The following is a 14664-nucleotide window of genomic DNA, read 5'->3' as shown; positions in this document are numbered from 1 at the left end:
CTTGCCTCCGGACGACCCACCAGAATCAGAGGCCCCAACGCCGCCCAGGAGGCGTCTCTGCAAGGCTGGCGATGAGGCGGAGCGGCAAGCGGGTCAACAGTCGCCACGCCGCGTGACGCGCTCGAGCACGGCAAACACCGTTGCCGCGGGAGCGCCTCATGCTACGACGGCAACTGGAGCGGGGTCCACCCGAACCACCGCTTCGGTCCCTGCCGCTTCCCGTGCCGTGCCGCCAGCCGGAGCGGGGTCTTCTCAGACCGCCACCACCGCACCCGCTAAGCGGCCAAGGGAAGCTTCTCCTCCGCCTCCTCGCTCTGGGAGCGCGCCGGGCTTCGACTTCTCCGCGCTGAGCTCCGACGAGGAGGATGAAGAAGAGTAAGCTTCCCTAGCTGCACTCGCACTTCTTCGGTTTTTGTTGTTGTTCTTGCTTCTTAATTTCTTCTCCCTGAGCCTGCCCCTTTTTAGGACTCTGGCCCAGAGAGCGGCAAAGAGAGCTAAGGCCCCGGTGGTCATCGTCGAGGACGTGCCCACTGCGACAACAGGTGGCGCGCCCGAGACAACCTTGCCGGACCTGGCGACTTTCCTCCATGGCAGCCCCCAGCATAAGTGTGTGAATTTTTTGCCGCGGTGAGGCGCGCATGGGTACTTGTATTTGCTGATATCCGTTTATCGCCTTGTGCAGGAGCAGAGCAGCCTCACCAGGAGCGTCCGGAGACAGCCCCCGGCATGCCATCCGCTTCAACTACGCCGCCCAGGGAAAATTCTCTGGCAAGAGATTCTTCGGCAGGGGGCGGCTCTCCGGCAAGGGGAAGCTCTCCGTCAAGGGACGGCACCAGCATCCCCCCAGCGGCGGAGACCATGGCCACCGAGCCCAGCGCAGGTAATCTCCTTGCCTCAAATCTTCCCTTGGGTTGTTCTTCTTCTGGTCTCTTTGAGTTTTTGGTTGGATCTTCTTTGACTCTTCCCCCCTTCGCCGGCCATCAGACCCATCCGCTGCGGAGTGGATGGAGACCGAGGCCGTCGCTGAGGACGCGGCCGGGGGTGGCGACGCCGCCAGCGCCGAGGCCGCCAGGGCTGGCGCCGCGGCGGCTTGTGCGGGATCTGGCGATCGTACTGACGGCCCAGAGGCCGCAGGAGCGCCAGGCGCTGCACCGACCGCCGACCCGTCCGCCGAAGCCGCAGCGCCAAGCATCGAGGAGCCCCAGCCGGGCGTTTACCTGAAAGCCGGCGAAGGCGTCTTCATCAACCTCCCCTGGGCATCGAGCTCCAGGGCGCCGGTCGAGGGGGAGGTCTTCGACGGGGAAGTGCTTGCCTCCGCGGGTCTGAAGCTGGTCGATGCGCCGAGCAGCAGTAGCAATGAGCCCGAAGAGGAGCGGCTGTTGCGCAGGTTGATGTCGCTCTACCGCGCGCGACAAGCCAAGCTGGAGTCCCGCGAGGCGCTTGTCGCGAAGGCGGGAGCAGACATTGAGAAGCGCGTAGACGAGCTCACATGTTTCCACCGGGAAGCCGTCCGATCCTTGGCAGAGGAGCGGGAGCAGCTCGCTGAGGCGAAGAAGGCCTTTCTCCTCGAGAAGGCCGAAGCCGAAGAGCTATAGCGACTTGCCGCCATGAAGCTAGCCGCGGAAGTGGGCGAGCAGGCGCAGCAGAAGGTCAACCTTGACACTCACGAGGAGGAGCTCGCCGCGCGTGAGGAGAAGCTGGGCGGAGCCCTCAAGCAAGCGGAGGACGCTGCCGCCGCTGCCGAGGCCGCCAAAAAGGTGCTGAAGATGAAGGTGGTGCAGCTGGAGGCTGACCGCAAAGCATATGGCGAAGAGCTCAGCGCCGCCAAGGACTCCAACGCCGCCCTCGAGTCAAGGCTGGTCGCTTTGACCAAGGCACTGGACGGCGCCAAGGAGCGGGAGGCGGCCTTGGAGAAGGAGATCAATGCCGACAAGGCGTTGCTGGAGAGTGCGGCCACCACCCAAAACGCCTTTAGGGATACAGTGGAGCACTGGACAGAGAGCCTCGTGAACGCCGCCGGGGACATCGACAAGGAGCTGGCGCAGCTGGGGGTGGAGGACTTCGGGTACTCCTCCGACGAAAACCTCCAACCTAGCGCCAAGCTCACTATGTTCTTCCAAGGCGTGGCGACGGCGCTCCAGCGGCTCCGGGATGAGATCCCGAAGCGGCTGGCCGACGAGTCGCGCGAGATCTGTGCGGGAGCCCTTCAGAAGGTGTTGATGAAGGTGGCCTTCCACAATCCAGGCCTCCGCCTCCACAACGTCCTCAGATCCTTGCCGCCTGATATCGATCAGGAAGAGCTCAAGGCCCTTGTCGCACCCATTGTGGACAAGGTGAGCGGGATCAAGAGGGTCGAGGGCGACCGCGTCGACTAGGTCGCCGGCTTCCTTCTTTCCTTGTCGCGGATAGCTATGTTATAGAAAACATTTATTAGAGCTGCGACAAGCTATTTTGTAATATAATTTTCTTCTGGACCGCCATCGCAATGTTATTCCCTTTACATGACTCCTCCCTTTGTATGTTTTTGCCCTACGCTTTTAGGGAACTTGCCGGTGCAGGCATCCGGTCCGCGAGCGCTGAGCGCGGAACTGGCGGTGCCGCTACTGACAAGAAACCTTGTCGCAGCCAGCTGCAGCTCACTTAAGTTGCTGAGCGGGGCTCGAAGCAAAGTAAGGGCGCGGCTAGTGTAGCAACTAGCCGCAGCTAACTTACGTTGTTGAGAAGGCTCTAAACAATGCAAGGGCGCGGCTAGTGTAGCAACCAGCCGCAGCTCACCTAATGTTGTTGAGCGAGCTCGAAACAACGCAAGGGCGCAGCCGGCTACGAGTCGGCTCCTCCGCGCACAGGTTTCCCATACAAAGTGCAGTCGTTCAAGGGAGATAACTTGAAATTTTAAAAAATTTGGCTGCTCAAACTTTGGCAACTTAGCTTTTCTGTCGTTTGCTTCCCGGCAAGACGAAATTCTTGAACGACGCCTGGTCCATACCCTTTTCTTCTCCCTTTCCCCCCGGCAAACTTGTGGGCGAGGGATCCTTTCTTTCCTTGGAAGAAGGAAGAAAAGAAAGAAGAGAAAATAAAGATATAGAGCCTTGCGGCTCGTCATCGCTTACCGTGAGATTGGTGCTGCACAAATGTCAGATCATATATGCCAGAAATTAGAAAGCATAAAATCGACAAATGTGCGGAGCACGCGGGCTCTGCTGCGCACGGGATCTGCGCCCGGCCTCGTACAAAGGATTACATGCAACAGCGGCAAGACTTTGTACAAGAGGTGGTTGCTGGAATGGGTTCCGGCAACCGCGCCTTACGGGTAAAACTCACGAAGATGCTCGATGCTCCAGGAGTTGCTCACTGGGATACCATCTTCGGTCTTAGGGCGGCCGGCGCCGGGCCCAGTGACTCGTTTCACCCGGTAAGGGCCTTCCCATTCCGGCGTCAACTTTGTATGTTTTTACCCCACGCTTTTAGGGAACTTGCCGGCGCAAGCATCCAGACCGCGAGCGCTGAGCGCGGAACTGGCAGTGCCGCTACCGGCAAGAAACCTTGTCGCAGCCAGCTGCAGCTCACTTAAGTTGCTGAGCGGGGCTCGAAGCAAAGTAAGGGCGCGGCTAGTGTAGCAACTAGCCGCAGCTAACTTACGTTGTTGAGAAGGCTCGAAACAATGCAAGGGCGCGGCTAGTGTAGCAACCAGCCGCAGCTCACCTAATGTTGTTGAGCGAGCTCGAAACAACGCAAGTGCGCAGCCAGCTACGAGTCGGCTCCTCCGCGCATAGGCTTTTCATACAAGGTGAACCGATCCAGGGGAGATAACTCAAAAATTGGAGATCTGGCTGCTCAAATTTTGGCAACTTAGCTTTTCTGGGTGTGTTGACGTGCATGGTGACCTTGGGCGCTCCGAGATCCACCAGCTCGATCTTGATCCAGCGAGCGCATGGTACCGTGAGTACCATGACACTGCCGGTCCCGCGCCTCCTGAGATGGGTGCGGTGCATGCACGGACGTCGAAGTCTTGGAGTGCGCCCGGTCGTTGTGGGAGCCGGCCACGCTGCCGATGGGCAGCGCAGCCTTGCCCTGGGACCTGGCAGCACCAAGAGTTCCCTCGTCGATGCATGCCCTTCCGCCGGCGCCTGCCCCACCATCCGTTTGCTCCGGCAGTGGGTGGCCCGGCGCGGACGGAGCAGCTGCCTCCGAAACTTTCTTCTTCGGCGGCATGTTGATGAAGATGGTGAAGATCGATGAAGAAGATGAAGATCTAGCCCGCAAGAACGCCGGATCTGATTCACACAACTTCGACGCCCCCTACCTGGCGCGCCAGAGATGCCGGGGTTTCTGATCCACGGGCACCTATGGGACCGGCGGACCGGGTCCCTTTTGGTTCGGCGGGGGGCGGAGGTTGCGCAAAGAGCAGATCGAGGCGAAGCAAGCGGGCGGTTGGTCGCGCGAGGAGTAAATCGAGGCGAAGCACGCGAGCGATTTACCCAGGTTCGGGCCGCAAGGATGCGTAAAACCCTACTCCTGCTTCGTGGATTGGTATTGATTTCTAGCTCGGGAGCGAGCGTGAGTGTGTGGAATTGCTAAACCTCGTGAGAGCTCTCAAGGTGGCCGACCCCCTCTACGTTGCACACGGGCCTCCTTTTATACTCAAGGGGTTACCGACATAGAGCAACGGGGGCCAAGGGCAAAAATGGAAAGGGTATCGTGGGTAGGCACAGCTAGGTGCTGTAGTAGGCACAGCTAGCTGCTATAGTGTTATCATACCTAACCCTGACGGCAGGGGACAAGGGCATTAAATGCCCATCTGTGTCGCCTAGACAGCACCGAAAGGGACCGCTAGGGATGCCACCGTCTTGCCACGATGGTTGTCTTGTCAGCGCCTGCGTGCCACCGCACGCCCCTAGCTGCACAGCCTCCTGCCACGTGCGCTCGGGAGGGGCCCCGGAGCGACACGTGGGTGGATGTGCTAGAGCGCGGGCGTGGAGTGGGGGCTTGCCGCGGCAAGCGCCTTGCCGCGGCCGTCGACTTGTCGCTTTCGGGAGCCTGTCGCTCACCGGGCCTTGTCGGGGCGCGTAGCGCGCCGCGGCAAGTTCCTTGGAAGCCTCGGACGGCCTTCCCGACAAGCGCCTCTTGCCGGGGTCTTGGGACGCTTCTGATGGCCTTCCCGGCAAGCTCCTCTTGCCGGGGTCTTGCCTTCTTCCCGGCAAGCTCCTCTTCCCGGGGTCTTGTCTTGAGTACTTTGTTCTTGAATGGTCTTCAGAGGGACCACAAGGAATCTTGGCGGTGACCAGGCAGGCCTTGCCGCGGGACGCTGCGACTGCCCGTGCACAAGTTCGGGGTACAAGGGTACCCCTACTCTAGTACGCCGACAATAACTCATAGCTAATCAACCATGGCACAAGCAACTACGATCTCTAGTTGTCATTGCAAACATGTTTATTCATAATAAGCTGAATCAAGAACGCGGGACTCATCATATTTACAAAAACAAAATAGGTCGAGTTCATACCAGCTTTTCTCATCTCAGTTAGTCCATCATATATCGTCATAATTGCCTTTCACTTGCACGACCGAACGGTGTGAATAATAATAAGAGTGCACATGCATTGTACTAAGCTGGAATCTGTGAGCATTCAATAAACAGGAGAAGACAAGGCAATATGGGCTCTTGGGTTAATTCAACAATAATGCATATAAGAGCCACTTCAACAATTTAATCATGGTCTTCTCCTACTGACCCCCAAAGAAAAGAAAATAAATAAAAACTATTTACACGGGAAAGCTCCCAACAAGCAAAAGAAGAACAGGAAATATTTTTGGTTTTCTTTTTAATTATTACTACTACAGCAGAAAAATAAACTACTACTAATTTTTTTGGTTTTCTTAAGGTTTATTAAACACACAAGAAGAAAGGATAAAAAAGGAAATAAACTAGCATGGATGATACAATGAAAACGCATGAGCACCGACATCTAGCAATGAGTGTGTGTGAACATAAATGTAATGTCGGTGAGAAATACGTACTCCCCCAAGCTTAGGCTTTTGGCCTAAGTTGGTCTATGGCCACGGCTGGCCTGGCGGATATCCATAATAATAGTTGTTGGGGTCGTACTGTGACGAGGAAGAAGAAGGCTCCGATTGCCACTGGCTGGCAATCATCTCCGGATCCAACTGATAGTTAGACTGCCGTGAAGGATCAAATTGTGGTTCCGGTTCTGGCTCCTTAGCTGGTGCAGGGTTCCGGTAGGCGTGAATAGCTGCCAACGGAACAAGGTACGTGCCTGCAGTCAGATCAAACAAAGAAGGAGCAGGCAAGGTAATAGTCTCAGGATGATGTTTATTAAAGAACAATTGATATCTAAGCTCCCCTGCCCTATTCTTAACAATAAAATCATGTGCCACCATACTTTTATGATCTAGATAAACACGGGGTAGCACCTTTCCTTCCTTCTCAGCATGCCTAATGGGTATGTTAAAATGTGCGGCTAAGCATGTAGCATAAATGCCTCCAAAGATGGGGCCCTTAGTACGGTTCATATTTAACCGTCTGGCAATAATACTGCCCAAACTAAAAGTGTTATCATTGTATAAACCTTGGAGTAGAATAATTAAATCAGGGATACTAAGGTTTCCACTGTTTCCGCGTCCAATTAAACAACGACTAGCAAATAATGCAAAGTAACGTAAAACAGGAAAATGTATGCTAGTGATTCATGCATCGGAAACCTTCCTGGTTTCTCCTATAGTGATATTATTAATAAATCCCTCCACATCATCATGATGTGGCTCTATTGTCTTGCCCTCAAAAGGGACTAAACAAATACGACAAAAATCAAAAAGTGACATCTCCTTAGGCTCATCATATAAATGAAATTCCACCGTAGGTGGTGATTTCCTAGAATGGAAATAAAAGTTTTGCACAAAGGTATTTGTGATACTGATCGCATTGGTCGTGGAGGAAAGCGGTTAGGCCTGAATTGTGATCCAATTCATGAAAATCTTCATAGATACCGGCTGCTGTCAAGAAATCCTCGGAGGGCCATTCACACGCTCGAATCTCCGTGGTGCGTGGCAAATTATACTTAGGCTTCGGTGCCTTCTCCTCATCGTTTTCTGAAAAATTCTGAAATTTTTAGTAACTTCAAAATAAAAGTGAATCAAACTCAACAATATTGATAGGAACAACTCCTACAAGTTCCTAGAGCCTATATCAAGCATTAGAACTACTTGGAACCATATAAATTTGACATGCAAGCTCAAGAACATGGTCACCTATGCAGCACAAATTTGAAAAGAATAAAGCACTAGAACAAAAACTAATTGGACCAATGGAGGAGTCACATACCAAGGAACAATCTCCCCAAGCAGTTTTGCAAGAGGTGCTTTGAGCAAGGAGATCGAAAATCACAGCAAAAGTGGGTGGAACTCGTGCTTGAGTTGGTTTTTCGGGTTTGTGTGAGATAGAGGAAGAAGATGGGTGCTGGGATAAGTGGAGGAGGGCCACCGTGGGCCCACGAGGCAGGGGGGCGCGCCCTATAGGGGGGGTGCGCCCACCACCCTCATGGCCAGGTGGCAGCTCCTCCCGCGGTAATTTTTGCATAGTAAATCCTCAAATATTCCCAAAAAAATCATATTAAATTGCCATGCTATTCTCAGGACTTTTATTTTCGGGTTATTTTTATATTGCACGGATAATCAGATAAAGACAGAATAATACTATTTTTACTTTATTTAATATAAATAACAGAAAATATAGAGTGGGTACAGAAGTTTGTGTTTCTAGTTTCATCCATCTCATGCTCACCAAAAAGAATCCACTAACAAGGTTGATCAAGTCTTGTTAACAAACTCATTCTGATAATCATGGAACCGGAGAAATTTCGAATAACATTAAGTTACCTCAACGGGGATATGCACATCCCCTATAATAAGTATATCATATTTCTTCTTGACAGTAGGGAGAGGAAATTCAAAACCTCCAAATATAATTGATGGAATTTTTCCGATAGAATTGATACTATAAACTTGAGGTTGTTTCCTCAGGAAGTGTACCGTATGCTCATTACCATTGACGAGAAAAGTGACATTGCCTTTGTTGCAATCAATAACAGCCCCTGCAGTATTAAGAAAAGGTATTCCAAGAATAATAGACATACTATCATCCTCAGGAATATCAAGAATAACAAAGTCCGTTAAAATAGTAACGTTTGCAACCACAACATGCACATCCTCACAAATACCGACATGTATAGCAGTTGATTTCTCAGCCATTTGCAAAGATATTTCGGTAGGTGTCAGCTTATTCAAGTCAAGTCTACGATATAAAGAGAGAGGCATAACACTAACACCGGCTCCAAGATCACATAAAGCAGTTTTAATATAATTTCTTTTAATGGAGCAAGGTATAGTAGGTACTTTGGGATCTCCAAGTTTCTTTGGTATTCCACCCTTAAAAGTATAATTAGCAAGCATGGTGGAAATCTCAGCTTCCGTTATCTTTCTTTTATTAGTAATGATATCCTTCATATATTGCCGAGGTACTGATCCATGGGCACCTATGGGACCGGCGGGCCGGGTCCCTTTCGGTTCAGCGGGGGCGGAGGTCGCACAAAGAGCAGATCGAGGTGAAACACACGAGCGGTTTACCCAGGTTCGGGCCGCACGGATGTGTAAAACCCTACTCCTTCTTTGTGGTTTGTATTGAGTTCTTGCTCGGGAGCGCGGAGTGCTACAGTACACACCAGCAGCTAACGAGACCGAGCGCGAGTGTTCTCCAAACTCGCTAACCCCCTTCTACGTTGCGCATGGGCCTCCTTTTATATGCTCAAGGGGTCACCGACAGGTGGCAACGGAGACAAAGGGTAAAAATGGAAAGGTGCTGCGGTAGGTACAGCTACCTGCTACAGTGTATCATACCTAACCCTGACGGCAGGGGACAAGGGCATTAAATGCCCGTCTATGTCGCCTAAATAGTGCAAAAGGGACCGTCAGGGACGCCACCGCTCGCCACGATGGCAAACTTGTCAGCGCCGCTTGCCACCACGCACCGCCGGCTGCACAGCATCCCGCCACGCACGCCTGGAAAGGTCCCAGAGCGACACGTTGGTGGATGTGCTGGAGCGCGGGCACAGAGTGGTGGCTTGCCGCGGCAAGTGCCTTGCCGCGGTCGTTGTCTTGTCGCGTCCGGGAGCTTGTCGCTCACCGGGCCTTGCCGGGGCGCGTGGCGCGTCGCGGCAAGTTCCTTGAGGTGCCTTGGTTGGCCTTCCCGGCAAGCTCCTCTCGCCGGGGTCTTGAGATGCCTTGGTTGGCCTTCTCGGCAAGCTCCTCTCGCCGGGGTCTTGAAATGCCTTTTTTGGACTTCCCGGCAAGCTCCTCTTGCCGGGGCCTTGTCTCCTTGGCTTGGATACTTTGTTCTTGAATGGCTCCAAAGGAACCACGGAGGACCTTGGCGGTCACCCGGCAAGCCTTGCCGCGGGATGCTGTGACTGCCCGTGCACAAGTTCGGGATACTAGGGTACCCCTATTCTAGTACACGGACAGGAGCCCCCGAGCCTGGGCCATACACGGTGCCGAGCGCTGTTGGGCCAGGCCCAAAACAGGGCACGGGCACGCGCGGCCTAGGTTACGCCGTATCTCTCTCCGTATCCACCGCGCCCTCCCCGAATGGCACGCGTTGGATGCAGCGTCGTGGGAGAGATCGTGGGTGGTTTCTTTATTCGGAAATGCGGAACGTCCGCCCCCTCCCCCTTTATAAGGAGGGGAAAAGGGGGAGGTTCGCCCATTCGCCCGTTGCTGCTTCAATCTCGGAAATCTCCGCCGCTCCCTCGCCTTCCCAAAGCCGAAAGGGAGCAGCGCTCCGCCCCCCGTCGCCACCAGCACCACCAACGCCGTCGGCCTCCTCCACCACTTCTGCTATGGCTCCAAAAGCCAACAAGGGGAAGGTTGTGAAGTCGACCGAGGTGCAGCGGCTTGTGGCGCTGCGAAAGGAGCGGGCAGTCTTCCCCCCCAAGCTTGCCGCGAGGGAGCTGAGGGAGAACTACTACCTCTTCTGGTCGACGGAGACACGAGCGCATCCACGCACGAAGGTACTTCCCGCCGCCGCTTGGAAGAAGGCCCCAAATGGATACCCTTTCTTCGCCTTATTCTTCTACTGCGGGCTCTGCCCGCCTTTCTCTGAATTCTTCTGCGACATCATGAATACCTACGGATTCCACCTCCTTGATTTCACCCCCAATGTCGTCCTGACCATGGCGGTTCTCGCACATCTCTGCGAAAACTTTGTCGGAGTCCACCCCAATGTAGCCCTCTTTCGCCACTTCTTTATACCCTGAGTAGAGAGAGGAGAGCCTTTATCCGGCGGAATCGCCTGGATCTCAAGGGCCGGCAAGAAGGAAACTTATCTGGAGGGAGAATTCCGCGGCAAGTGGGAGGAGTGGAGAGCAGACTGGTGCTGGATTGACGAGGAGAACCCACAGCCGTTCACCACCCGGCGCCAAACCCCAGTAGCACACGGCAGCGATTGGAGTGACGTGGCCCTGGAGGACGACGGGCTAAAGATTGCTGTCACCCGGATCCTACGCCTCAGGCTTGCCGGGCTCACTGTAGGCGCTGTTGGCGCAGATTTTCTTCGCCGCCGCATCGCCCCCCTGCAGGAACGGGGGAGACCCACCTGGGAGTTCAAGAACGCGGCAGATATGATGAGGCTGCGTCCGGGCCTCAACTTCAACTTCACCGTTCTGGAGCTCAATGCGATGCTCCAGGAGCTATTCAAGTATGACCCCCAACATCCCGAGGTGTTCAGGTTGCCGGGGGGCGTCGTTCCGCTGTGCAACAACTCCTCGCTCGACCGCATCCGTGCAATGATGCCACTGTGCGACTCACATGGAATTGTGCCAACTTGGCAAGAGCCTGCAGACGACGTCGTGCAGCAGTTCTTCGATGACTTGGTGGAAGTGCCGATCCGCTCTGACGAGAAGCATAGCCTCACCCGCGACACCACCGATGTGGAGATGGCACTCATTACCACTAGGCTAGAAGAGGCGGCGGCAGCCGCAGCCGCGGGCGAATTTGGATTCACCATGGAGGAGGCAGAGGCAGCAGAGGCGGCAAGCCGTGCCGAGCGAGGGGAGCCCGCCGGCGAGAAAGAACTTGCCGGACATGGCGTCGGGTCGAGCGAGCCCGCCAAGGATATGAGCGGCTCGCTGGAGATCAACTCGTCTTCCTCCTCATCTTCAGACAGCTCGCCGCAAGCAGAGCCTCCATCCCCACCAAGAAGGCGTCTCCGCAAGGCCGGTGACGTAGCGGAGCGGCAAGCGGGTCAACAGTCGCCGCGCCGCGTGACACGCTCCACCGCGGCAAACATCGTTGCCGCAGGAGCGCCTCACGCCGCGACGGCAACTGGAGCGGGGTCTAGCCGGACCACCGCTTCAGTTTCTGCCGCTGCTCACGCCGCGCCGGCAGCCGGAGCGGGGTCGTCTCAGACCACCGCCACTGCTCCCGCCAAGCGGCCAAGGGAAGCTTCTCCTCCGCCTCCTCGCGCCGGGCGCACGCCAGACTTCAACTTCTCCGCGTTCAGCTCCGACGAGGAAGAAGAAGAAGAGTAATCTTCTCTTGCTGTACTTGTAATTCTTCAATCCTTGCTGTTTGTCTTGTATCTCATTTGCTTTTCTCTGAACTTGTTCCTCTTTAGGACTCTGGCCCAGAGAGCAGCAAAGAGGGCCAAGGTCCCGGTGATCGTCATCGAGGACGAACCCACTGCGACGGCAGGGGGTGTGCCCGAGACAACCTTGCCGGACCCGGCAACTTTTCTCCAGAGCAGCCCCCAGCGTAAGTATATGGTTTGCTTTCCGCTTGTGAGGTGCGCATGGATATTCTGTCTTTGCTGATATTTGATTGCTGATTTGTGTAGGAGCAGAGCAGCCCCACCAGGAGCCAAGGGAGAATCCCCCGACAAGGGAGAACTCTCCGGCAAGGGAGGGCTTTCCGGTAAGGGAGAAGTCTCCGGCAAGGGAGGGTTCTCCGGCAAGGGACAGCACCAGCGGCCCCCCGACGGCGGAGACCACGACTGCAGAACCCGGTACAGGTAACCCTTTTGCTTCAAAACCTCCCTTGGGTTCTTCTTCTCTTGATCTTCTTTTTGTTGGATTTTTGTTTGACTCTTCTCCCCTTTCCGGCTGTCAGATCCATCTGCTACGGAGCCGATGGAGACCGAGGTTGCCGCCGAAGAAGCAGCCGGTGCTGGCGATCCCGCCGGCGCAGAGGCCGCCAAGGCTGCCGCCGCAGCAACTGGCGAGGGGTCTGCCGATCGCACTGATGGCCCTGAGGCCGCAGGACCGCCAGGCGCTACACCGACCGCCGACCCGTCCGCCGCTGCCGCAGCGCCAGGCTCCGAAGAGCCCCAGCCAGGCGTCTACTTGAAGGCCGACGAAGGCGTCTTCATCAACCTCCCCTGGCCGTCAAGCTCCAGGGCGCCGGTCGAGGGAGAGATCTTCGACAGGGAGGTGCTCGCCTTCGTGGGGCTGACGCTGGTTGACGCGCCGAGCAGCAGTAGCAACGAGCCTGAGGAGGAGCGGCTGCTGCGGAAGTTGTTGTCGCTCTACCGCGCGCGGCAAGCCAAGTTGGACTCCCGCGAGGCGCTTGTCGCGAAAGCAGGAGCAGACATTGAGAAGCGCGCGGAGGAGCTCCGGGGTCTTCACCAGGAAGCTCCCCGGTCCTTGGCAGAGGAGCGGGAGCAACTTGCCGAAGCGCAGAAGGCCTTCTTCCTCGAGAAGGCTGAAGTCGAAGAGCAACAGCGGCTTGCCGCTGTGAAGCTATCCGCGGAGGAGGGCGAGCTGGCGCAGCGGAAGGTCAATCTTGACGCCCACGAGGAGGAGCTTGCCGTGCGCGAGGAAAAACTCGGCGGAGCCCTCAAGCAAGCAGAGGATGCTACCGCTGCCACCGAGGCCACCAAGAAGGAGCTGGAGACGAAGGTGGCGCAGCTGGAGGCCGATCTCGCCGAGAAGGGCAAAGAGCTCAGCGCCGCCAAGGACTCCAACACGGGTCTTGAGTTGAAGCTGACCGCTTTGACCAAGACGCTGGACGGCGCCAAGAAGCAGGAGGCGGCCTTGAAAGAAGAGATCAAGGCCGACAAGGCGCTGCTAGAGAGTGTTGCCGCCACCCAGAATGCTTTTCGGGAGACTGTGGAGCACTGGACGGAGAGTCTTGTGGTTGTTGCCGCAGACATTGACAAGGAGCTGGCGCAGCTGGGGATGAAGGACCTTGGGTATCCCTCCGACGAGAACCTCCAACCCAGCGCCAAGCTCGTCTTGTTCTTCAAGGGCATGGCGACGGCCCTCCAGCGACTCCGGGAGAGGATCCCAAAGCAGCTAGCCGATGAGTCGCGCAAGATCTGCGCGGGAGCCCTTCAGAAGGTGTTGGTGAAGGCGGTCTTCTGCAACCCGGGCCTCAACCTCACCAACGTCCTCAAGACCCTGCCGCCGGATGCTGATCTGGAGGCGCTCAAGGCCCTTGTCGCACCCATTGTGGACAAGGTGAACGGGATCAAGAGGATCGAGGGCGATCGCGTAGATTAGGCCGCCCATTTCTTCTTTTCTTGTCGCTGTTTGTCATGTTATAAAAACAATCTGTTAGAGCCGCGACAAGCTATCTTTGTAATATAACTTTATTCTGGGTTGTGATTGCAATGTTATTCCCTTTACTTGATTCCTCCCTTTGTATGTCTTTTTACCCTACGCTTTTAGGGAACTTGCCGGTGCAGGCACCTGAGCCGCGAGCGCTGAGTGCGGGACGTCAGCAGCCTGCTGGCGGTGCCGCTACCGACAAGAAACCTTGTCGCAACTAGTTGCAGCTCACTTAAGTTGTTGAGCGGACTCGAAACAAAGTAAGGGCGCAACTAGCTACGAGTTGGTTCCTCCGCGCACAGGTTTTCCATACAAAGTGCGGTCGTTCAAGGGAGATAACTTAAAAATATTAAAAATCTGATTGCTCAAACTTTGGCAACTTAGCTTTTCTGTTGTTTGCTTCCCGGCAAGGCGAAACTTTCTTGAACGACGCCTGGTCCATACCATTATCTTCTCCTTTCCCCCCCGGCAAACTTGTGGGCGAGGGAACCTTCCTTTCCTTGAGAAAAAAGAAAGAAGAGAAAATAAAGATATGGAGCCTTACGGCATGTTATTGCTTACGGGGGAGTAGATGCTGCACAAAGTGTCAGATCATATATGCAAAAAATAGAATGCATGAAATTGACAAAATGTGCGGAGCACATGAGCTTTACTTATGCACGGGGTCTGCGCCCGGCTTTGTACAAAGGATTACATGCAGCAGCGGCAAGACTTGTACAAAAGGTGGTTGCCGGAATAGGTTCCAGCAACCACGCCTTACGGGTAAAACTTACGAAGATGCTCAATGTTCCAGGAATTGCTCACCGGAATGCAATCTTCGGTCTCAAGGCGGACAGCGCCAGGCCTAGTGACTCGTTTCACCCCGTAAGGGCCTTCCCACTTCGGCGTCAACTTGTTGGAATTCTTGGCGGACTGAACACGCCGAAGAACAAGGTCGCCTTCCTCGAGACTTCTGGCATTAACTTTGCGGCTATGGTAGCGGCGCAAAGCTTGCTGGTAGCGAGCAGCTTGCACAGCAGCCTGAAGATGGTCTTCCTCAAGGAGCAGCGCG

Source organism: Triticum urartu, chromosome 2 (genome assembly GCF_003073215.2).
Source record: "Triticum urartu cultivar G1812 chromosome 2, Tu2.1, whole genome shotgun sequence".
Classification (NCBI taxonomy): domain Eukaryota; kingdom Viridiplantae; phylum Streptophyta; class Magnoliopsida; order Poales; family Poaceae; genus Triticum; species Triticum urartu.
This window is presented reverse-complemented; position numbering follows the sequence as displayed.